At 44.6% G+C, this 10,474-nt stretch overlaps 1 pseudogene across 1 annotated transcript; it reads right to left on the bottom strand.

The window, feature by feature from the left end:
- Positions 1–906: 906 nt before the first annotated feature.
- LOC311047960 (negative elongation factor A-like) lies at positions 907–2,097 on the bottom strand (annotated as a pseudogene). The gene has a single exon. The product of its transcript is annotated as a negative elongation factor A-like (transcript).
- Positions 2,098–10,474: the final 8,377 nt, after the last annotated feature.

Below are 10,474 nucleotides of genomic sequence, written 5' to 3'. Positions count from 1 at the left end.
AACATTTAAGTGAGTTGAGCATTTAAAGCATTTAAATCGCTTTTTCCGTCAGCCTGTGCCATGTTTTCCCAATGCAACCTTAAGGGGAGCAGTACAGCACATGCGGACGGGGGTTGACTGGCCACGGGCTGGCTAAAGAAGCGATTTAAACGCTTGTTTCAACCGTCGGTTAAATTAATAAAGGTAAGAATCATCGTTGGCCAGTGTCACACCCTGCCGGCACCCTACGCAATGGAACCTCATCTCGTAGCTGCACAGCGGAGGGAGAGGTTCCAGTTGGAGCTGACATTTAGGTAGAAACTCCCCCGTCTATCGACACGTTGTTAGAGATTGATTTGAGCTCACTTTCATTGGTGGGCAACACCGTCGTGACTCAAAGTATTAAAAAAAAGTATAAAATCATCCTTGTGCCAGAGGAATAGGGGTATGAACTTTGTCTAGAAATAATTATTTATAATATTTTATATTATAAATCCTGTCTAGTGCCTAGACTGGTCTGGTCTAGGGCCAGCTATGGTTTAATTTAATATCTGGAACCAGTGGTGAGACTGGGCCAGCTATATGGTTACACAGTTGGCTGAGATCTGAGCCAGATCTGGCTGGTCCTGATTAGGGTCAGAATGTGGCCCGGATCTGGCTACCAGATCTGGCCCTTTAAAGTGCCATCCAACATTGCTGGGTGTGGGCCGAGTGTAAGTGTTTGAGTATTATCCAATCTGAGAATATCTTGTCCAAATATGGAGTTCCTCACAGTCACTGATGGCATTATGTCAGTCTCATCCAAATATGTCTGGCGTGATACGAGCGTGCACGGGGGGAAAAAATCACCCACTGCTTTACACCTGTAAAATTATGATATAATCTGTCTATCTGTCTGTCTGCCAGTCTGCCAGTCTGCCAGCCTATCTATCTTAGCCTGTCTACCAGCACTGACCATTTCCGGGTCTGAGATGTCCAGCAACTTGATTCGTTGTGGTGTGGCTTCCAAGCTGGAGGGAGTGGCTGACTCTTCTGGGCTGCTGCGCTGACTGCAGGATATTCTGGTGAGACCCGCTGTCCATGTTCGCTCGACTTTGCCTCTAAGCTGTGAATGTTCGTGGACGGCACCATACTTGCATGGCCCGCAGGTAGTTGGTTAACAGGAGGGCACTCTCACTGCTCAATGCCACCAGGTTTCTGTGAACAAATAAGGCCAGAAGCCTGGTCTGGCGTCAGCAGGATGGTGTTCTCAATCACGGTTTCTTCTTTGGCTGCTTTCTCTCCGGCCTCAGTTTCCGATGCCTTCCTTCTCTTAGTCTCTCTACCAGCACTGACACGCAGTTCTGAAATGTCCAGCAACTTGACCCCCCTCTTCTTGTGCAGTGGCGTCCGGGCTGTGGGAATGGCCGTGTGGTTAATGGGAGGGCTGAACACACCGGGGGTGGTGGGACTCTGGAACGGAGCCTTGGGGATGCCACCTTTGACGGGTGTAGTGGTGTCGATGTTTTTAACCACGCCTCTGTCGTTCGCATGGAAAGGCACCACAATCTTCTTCAGCTGTTGGGCCGTTTCCTTGGATTTCTGTAGTAGCTCTGCTCTGAGGGTGGCGCTCTTGGGCTCCCTCTTGAGGTGGAAGTGTTTGACGGGGGGTGTGAGCGGTCCTACCAGGGTTTTCAGGACTTCCTTGTCCAGATACTTGCACTCCAGCGGCAGCATGGCAGACGACTCGCACTCGTTCACTCTCTTCCGGAGCTCCCCCAGGACGTTGGGGTTCAGCTCCTCCAGGTCCAGGTTGAGGGAACCCGTCTCCGGGAAGGACTTGAGGATGGCGGCCACCGTTCGCACCCAGTCGTCAGAATCCGCCATAGCCAGTTGAATGACATTTGAAAGGGACTCCTTCTTCTTCTTCTTGTCGTCAGTGGTACACCGGGGAAGATGTAACATCCCCAGCAACAGTTTGAGCTTCACCGGAGTCGATAAACTCAAGAAACCTGACTGTAGGTTGTCGATAACGTTGGTGAGGAGAGAAGCGATGCTCGAAGGTGCCCAGAGCTCATCTGTGGATCCTAGTTTGTTGTGAAGCCACAGGCTGGTGTCACTATCCCTCATCGAAACCATCTTGGGATTCAAAATGGAATATATTAAATAATAAACCAATCACTATCAAGTACCAGGGGACCAAAAACAAACATATGTGATGAATATACTCACACTGAGAACAGTGAATCCCCCAGCACTGTTGTAGTCACCTTTGACCTGTGTAGCATTAGATCTCGTGTCATCAAATATGGCATTGGTTTTGCCCAAATATGGAGTTCCAGACAGCCCTACACAGGCCTCCAACTCTGGTTGGATATATCGGGTAACCTTGGCATGGACAGAAATATACAGAGATCTCCATATATGGGCACAAAAGAGACACAGACAGACAGATGGGTACTCTGACAAGGCCACATACCCCATCACTCAACCTCTTGTGTATCAAAATAACATAACCGGGCTCCAAGTATGGAGATTTAACCGACCAATGAGAACATGCAATAGTGCCTGTGCAAATTGGCGTTATTAGGTGTTAGCCAAGCAACAGTATGTGTTGTGTTTGACATCAGAGGAGAACTCAGCTATATTAGACCTTGTACGAGTACACCTTACAGGTATTTTGACATTAGAGAGACATGTGTGTGAGACTTGATACAATTCTGAAAGAGGCTTTATACAGTTCTGAGAGAGACTTGATACAGTTCTGAGAGAGACTGTTTTGAGAGAGACTTGATACAGTTCTAAGAGAAACCTGATACAGTTCTAAGAGAGACCTGATACAGTTCTAAGAGAGACTTGATACAGTTCTAAGAGAAACCTGATACAGTTCTAAGAGAGACCTGATACAGTTCTAAGAGTGACCTGATACAGTTCTAAGAGAGACCTGATACAGTTCTGAGATAAGGGAGTGGCGAGCATAGGACACATGTCCTGAGAGAGACTTGACACAGTTCTAAGAGAGACCTGATACAGTTCTGAGATAAGGGAGCGGCGAGCATAGGACACATCTTCGATTTCCCAACAGAGGATCTACACTCTGTACCCATCACAACCATGTTTGGAAGCAGCGTTATGGCTGATCTGGAAGGGATGCGGTCCCAGTTATCCCAGGCCTTCTCGTCTCACGACTTCCTCCAGAACCACTTGAAGAGGACTCACAATGAAGTCTGCTGCAGAATGCTGAGGAATGCACCAAACATCACCTCAGCAGCGTGTCGGCAAATGACCAGCTCTCTAACCAGCCAGAAACATGGAGACACAGATGGACCAAGATCTTACAGTCATCAACAGTTCACAAGGACTTTAACTCGGCCAGGAGTAGTAAAGACACATCAGCTGACTTACACAGGAGAGAAAACTAACATCTGTAAACAGTCTGTCAATCACTTAGGTCACCTGAATACACTCCGACGTATCCACACCGAAGAAAACCTTTTCCACTCTGTAACTAGTCAGAAACAAGGAGACACAGACGAACCAAGATCCTACAGTCATCAACAGTTCACACAGACTTTAACTCGGCCAAGAGAAGCAAGGACCCATCAGCTGACGTACACAGGAAAGAGAACTCGCGACTGTAAACAGCCAGTCATGAGTTTCAGTCACTTAGGTCACCTGAATACACGCAAGCGTAGTATTCACCCCGAAGACAAACCTTTCCACTGTGAACAGTGTGGCAAAGGTTTTGGTCATTTAGGTTCTCTGAACAGACACCAGCGCATCCACACTGGGGAGAAACCTTTCCAATGTACCCAGTGCGACAAGAGCTTCAATCAGCTGGATCATCTGAAGATTCACCAGCGTCACCACACCGGAGAAAAACCCTTCCTGTGTAAAACATGTGACAAGAGCTTCAGTCAATTAGGTGTTCTCAAGAGACACCTGCACACCCACACAGGAGAGAAGCCTTTCCAATGTCTACGGTGCGACATGACTTTCAGCCGGTTAGGATCTCTGAGGAGACACCAGCGTGTCCACACTGGAGAAAAAACTACCAAATGAATGTAGAAAATGGTAAAACGTATTGGCAGCAAGAGTGGCCAAGCACTTTATCACATCCAAGACACACACATTATCTAAGAGCGGCCAACCACTTACCACATACAGACGCAGACGTTCGCTGTGTTGCCGTCCTGTATAATTCTGCACAAAAAAAGGAGAAAATACCTTACATTTATTTCATTAAACATATGTTGTTTTCATGCATTACTATTTGGTTAATTCATATTTATTACTAAAACATCCCACACAGACAAACTTGAGCCAGAACACCAGTTGGAGTAGTGAGATAAAGACAAAACAGTGAGGAAGGCAAGGGCAGCTTCATCTCTAGGACCAGAGTCCCATGCCGGCTGTACCAACATTCTCCAAATGTCTTAGCGGTTCTTGTGGAGGCAAATGAAGGTGGCATGGCAGAAGCAAACCATCCCAAAAGCATGACAATGATACAGTATAATGTCTCTGCTTTTGCAGTTTTTAAAATATATTGTACCTGTACTTTAACTTTATTTATATCTCATCCATTATTATTATTATTACCCTTATTATTATTATTATTATTATTGTTATTATTATTATGATGATATGTTATATTGTATTGTACAGGACACATAAACCCTTCTTGATTATTGAATGAATTGGTAGTGAGAATAATGGCAGGGTGTACCATCTCCCTTCCAGCCTTCATGGCAATGGAATTGATCATCTGAGTTTCCAAGAAGTGGACAGGAGGAGAACATCTGCTGTCTGGACATTGTCTACCTTCCCTTCATGCCCGATCTGACCATCCTGACCTCAACCATTGCACGTACCAAACGTCTGCTGGGGAAGGCTTCACGACAACATAACATGGACAACAGATTAAGTTGAAACCCAGCAAATCCAGCAGCATTACTCACAGTCAGAGGAAACCTCATGGGCCAGAGAGAGTCCACATGGAGGATCCGTCCATTCCATTGGTGTCAGAGCTGCCAGTCAAGAGTTTAGTGGCACAAAGCGAGCCACTAAGGACCTGTTTAGATGACAACGGTCTTTAGAGAAAACAGCAAAATGAAATATCAGATGTGCCTTCCTTCCGTTTTGACGGCAACAGCATTTTCGGGGGTTGAAAACAAGAAAAAGAGAAACCACCTTCCAGAGTGGAAATCTTTGAAAGCGCTCCCATCTCACGTCACCATGTAAACAGGCAATACGGGGGAAACCGCAAAACGTCAAGCTCACGTTGGCTCCCGCCGCGTACACTATTACATCGGTGTATCTGTCTGCACTTGTGTAAACGCAGAATAAAAAGTGAGAACGCAGCGGCACTTTGTTGTTTTCTGTTCTGATCGTTACCGTGTAAACGTGGCCTAAGACTCAGAACAGTGTAAACGGCTGAGGAAGAAACCAACAAAGGCCTTTGTCAGCACAGACAAGATTAAGAGATTCAGTTAAATTATATGAAGCAACATCAGCGTCTCCACATGCACTCCACAACTGTAAAATCAAACACACATGCACGCACGCACACACAAGCGTGCATGTGTAATTTGAGTGAAAACAGTCAATTCTGTTTTCATCTGAAGAGGACATCCTGGGCCTTCCGATGATACCGCACATGTGGGGTTTGGATCAATGCTGACAACATGTGAAAGTAGCCTATTTTTGCCAAACCCAAGGGGTCGTACCCGTTTTCTCCATACATGGGCATGCCCCCTTTGCCCTTAGGCCCCAGCCATAAAAGTCTGTCCCCCTTCCGTCCATACATGGACATGTTTTGTACCTGTTTTCTCCATACATGGGCATGCCCCCTTTGTCCTTAGGCCCCAGCCATAAAAATCTGTCCCCCTTCCGTCCATACATGGGCATACACTGGGTCTGGCAGAACCAGGTCTCCTGGTCTTGTTCAAATACCTCCACATTTACCCACATATGGTGCTCCATTCCAGACTGCACTCTTTCCAACGCACCTCGACCCCACCCCCTGGACCTCCACAGCCACCCCTCTATCTTTCCACCACTACCTGACTGTCAACTGCACAGTTGACTTACTTGTCAAACGTAGTATGCGTAACGACAATGAACAACATTTGAACGTTTTTTTTTTGTTCTTTATTTTCTAAATGCTTAGATTTTTAGTTTTTTTAGTTTTTCTTTATATCCCTCATTTTGTTTTGATGCCAAATCAGTTTTATATGAGAATCCAATAGAATTGATCAGTTGAAACATGTGGCACAGACTTACAGTTGTCACGGTCTGAGTCAGGGCAGATTGTAGGACCCAAGTGCAGGAGGAGACAGAGGCTGAACGGTGTTCACTCTCCATTCCGACATCTCACCACTCCGACTAGTGGCTTCCGCGTGCGGTTAGGGTTAGGGTTAAGGTTAGATATAGGGTTCGTCAACGTCGGAAAGGCGACATGTCGGAAAGGAGAAATGCACCCAGGCTGAACAGGTCGATTCAAAGTGTTTAATAACTCAAAATGTAGGAATACAAACAGGAACTGAAACCAAGACAATACTACATGCAACATAAGCTACAATGAACAAGCAAGGACTATTTGCAAACACAGGGCTTAAATAGACAGGGAAATAATAAGACACAGGTGAACTCAACAGACAATCAACACTGGGATAGGCTGAGGGACTAAGAGGACACAGGAGGAGAACATGACAATCAAACGGGAGGTGAGACAATACAGGTAGAAACAACTAGGGCAGACAGGAAACACCATGACAACACTACATAATAAAGGTCAAAGTCCACGGCCCGAGAAGCGGACCGTGACAGGCCTAAAGAACAGGCCTAAAGTGTCCACGACCATATAAGGGCAATGAAAGTCTAAATAATAAAGTTAAAGTCCACGGCCACAAGGAGCGGACCGTAACAACAATAGGGCAGTCATGAGTGGGGCTCTTGGGAGCCCATTTTCAAAAGCAGCACCCTTGCAGTTTTTTCCACAAGCTGGAAAGTGTTCATTTGCGTTCATTGGGGTACAATTGATCTTGCTGAACCACAGTGATACATTTTAAGTTGTTGGTGTTTCATCTATGACCTGTTCATAACTTTTGTATAGGCCTATCATGTGAATAAAACTGATTAACATTTGTATTGATCCAAACATCTGCCTTTATTATTTAAGTACAACAAACCTTGTGGGGAGTTGTATCATTGTATTCAGGTGGTTTATGTTTACTAGCTTCCTAGAACTATTTCCTAGGGCACAGTCTCCTAGGTGGCGTAGTTGGCTACCAGTCCTCAATACCGCCCTGTTACGTATACGAAGGTCTTGTGTGGTAAAAATGTGTGACGTGTGCATGTACATTTGCATTTTTTTCCTGAGTGCCACCATACTATCATTGTTTACTTCAAGTGGTTTCAACTTCAACTCCAGGAGAGTTGAAGTTGAAGCCGCTTGAAGCCAGTCAAATCTAACAATCATCAACATAAACAACAACACCTTTCTTATATGGTGGTCCTTAACACATGGATGCCACAGATATACTCTCTGAAATTGCATAATATTTTATGATATTCCACAAAGTGTGTGACCTTGATCAAATCCTTATGCTCTACACTACAGTAACCCATGACCTGGCTGAGAATATCATCCCTTCCTTTGGTCTAAATGTCTTGTCATCGTCAACTCGTTCTCACTCCAAGGCATCACATTTTGAAACTTTTTGACATGACGGGACGCCGTGGCGACGTTGTATGTTGACAAAACTATGCCTAAACGAACCTAACCCTAATCCAAACCTCGCAAGAATATGCCTGAACCTAACCTTAATCCTAACCCCAACCTCAAAAAAAGAGTCATACCCACAGTGAGATTTGATCACGTGAGGTTGTAGTTGCTGGCCTAGCGTTGCTACCTGGAAAGCCTCTGAGGCCACTGTAAACAGTTTTGTTTGGTGTTGTTTGGCGTTTTAGACAAAGTGTCTGACTGTTACTCGTGCTGTTTTTACATTTCTGTTTAATCAAATATTCAATCAATCGATCAATGACCATGTGGTTTGGCATACATTGGCAATACTACTAGACAGTTAAAACAGAGAATGAATGAACATAAGAGCTCTATTTGTAGAAATGACAGTGACTATCCTGTTGCTATTCAATTTAATGACCTTAAACATGACATCTCTACTTTCCATGACCTTTTACTAAAACAACGGGAAGCTTACTGGACACACACACATTACACACATTACAAACTCTCCACCCGAAAGGCTATGCTATAATTGACAATAGAGTGTCATTTGGCTACATGTGCCCTTCCACTTTTTTCTCCTTGAACTTCTTGGCCTATTTTGTGCATGTGGTACCAAATTAATTCATTGCTTTTGGGAGTAGGACACAGTGATGGCTGTCTTTTAACAATTGTATTTGTATTTTTATTTGTATTGTTGACTTTCTTGTATTTATGTGGCAGGACTTTTTCTTTCTCGCTGCATTATTGTTATTTTGTATTTTCAGTGATGTATTAGGAAGGATATCAGAGGCACTTGTGTACTGTACCTTAGGGCAGTGGTTCTCAAACCTTTTCATGTCAAGGACCCCCAAATTGACACTTGTTAGCCCGCGGACCCCCATTTCAAAAGATATGCCAGGGACCCCCATAAGAGAAGTTTTTTTGTGGCTCTAGCAGTGGTTCTCAACCATTTAAATTTCAAGGACCCCCAGTTTGACATGCATTAGGGCTACGGACTCCCATTTAATGGCATTTCTATCACTTGGACCGCAATTTATATTGTAAAATCAATGTTAATTTAACTCTGAGAGTGTACAAATGAGTTACAGACCCATAAGGGTCCATTTGGTGCCTAATCTATCATTTAGCTGGGGACCCCCTGGAACTCCCTCAAGGACCCCTGGGGGTCCCTGGACCCCACTTTGAGAACCAATGCCTTAGGGGATGGGGGGCTGCCCAACACCCTTGGCCCTTATCAAGAAAACCATTTGACAAATAATTTCACTATTATAATTATTATTTATATAATGATATTATAATTAAAATGAGCTGGCTGCCATCAGTCACTTTTAGTTTCACTTTTCACCTACAGTACGCAGTGATGATGTCATAATGCCCCTCCCACCTCGTTAATCTTGCAGCTGCATCCAAACAGCTTGAGATCTTGAGATGAATAACGCACAGACCCTCCAAGTGGTCTCTGCACGACCCTGTGTGTGCGTGTGTGTGTGTGCGTGCGTGCGTGCGTGCGTGCGTGCGTGCGTGCGTGCGTGTGAGAGAGAGAGAGAGAGAGAGAGAGTGTTGTATAAAACAAAGTAAGGGCAGGTACACACTGTAGGACTTTTGAAGTGGTCGGGGATTCATCTGATCGTTAAGCATTACACACTAAAGGAGTTTATTTCTTGAAATCGGCTGTCATTTATCGTTGTGGTTTTCCGTTTTCACCCTATAGATTGATCCCCGACCAGCGATTACACATTGTAGGATAGTTCACTAGGATGCTGTCCAGAGTCAGACCCATTACATACATTTGTTTTTATTCCAATTCATTTTAATCAACGTCTCCCATGATATACTGTATGCGTCTCTCTCTCTCTCTCTCTCTCTCTCTCTCTCTCTCTCTCTCTCTCTCTCTCTCTCTCTCTCTGTCTTTCGTCAAGTACGCAGCACATAGTGTTGCTATGTCCGCTTATTATAAGCGACTTTGGGATTGTTTTTCTGTAAAGTTACTTGAAAGTGTAGTTGCTTATTTGGCCTTGTTTCCTAATGTTGCTTGAACCAGTTGTTCTCAAACATTTTAATGGCAAGGACCCCCAAATTAATATTTCCCCCCAGACCTCCCCCTTCTGAAAATAATATGTTGTGCCATAGACCCCCATAAAAGATCTGTGTGGATTTGGAAAATATTCCATAATTTTCTTTTTTTTCCAAGATTTTTCTTTGATAGCCGATCTACAACGTGAGCTTGTAGATTGGCTATTTTTCAAATATCCAATGTATTTGTATATAGGTTTAAAGGGCTTATCGGTTTTGTTGGGCTTGTTTTCACAAACATGGTTGCTTATTTCTCGCAAAATCTGGCAACGCTGTCTGATACACGCTGCGGCTGCACACACAGACACGGACACACGGTCTGGCTCTCTCAGTCTCTCTCTGTGCAATTGCTCTAAAAATAAACAGCCCTCCCTCGAGCACGCTCGCTCACTCTCTCATGTTGTTTTATAATGTTTAACTTAATATAGGACTGGATGGTAATATTACGGTAGGGACTGTTTGTTGTGGTAATAGGTCCAACGACCCTCCATAGCCATGGTGGCTGGAATGTGCTCTCATTGGCTGTAGCGTGCATCTCCTCGCAGCGTGGTCTCATCTCCTTTCATACTGTATGATTCTGTATCATGTCGAATCGGGGACAGAGCTGAATATCTAACCAGCTAGATATTTGAAAACGGACGGGAAGCCATCGCCGAGCATAATTATCGTGTCCGTATCCTCTCGCAGAGCCTT

This window comes from Gymnoscopelus microlampas, assembly GCF_963454915.1.
Source record: "Gymnoscopelus microlampas genome assembly, chromosome: 6".
NCBI classification, from domain to species: Eukaryota; Metazoa; Chordata; class Actinopteri; order Myctophiformes; family Myctophidae; genus Gymnoscopelus; species Gymnoscopelus microlampas.
The sequence above is the reverse complement of the archived record's forward strand: the minus strand, read 5'-3'. Positions and strand labels throughout refer to the sequence as shown.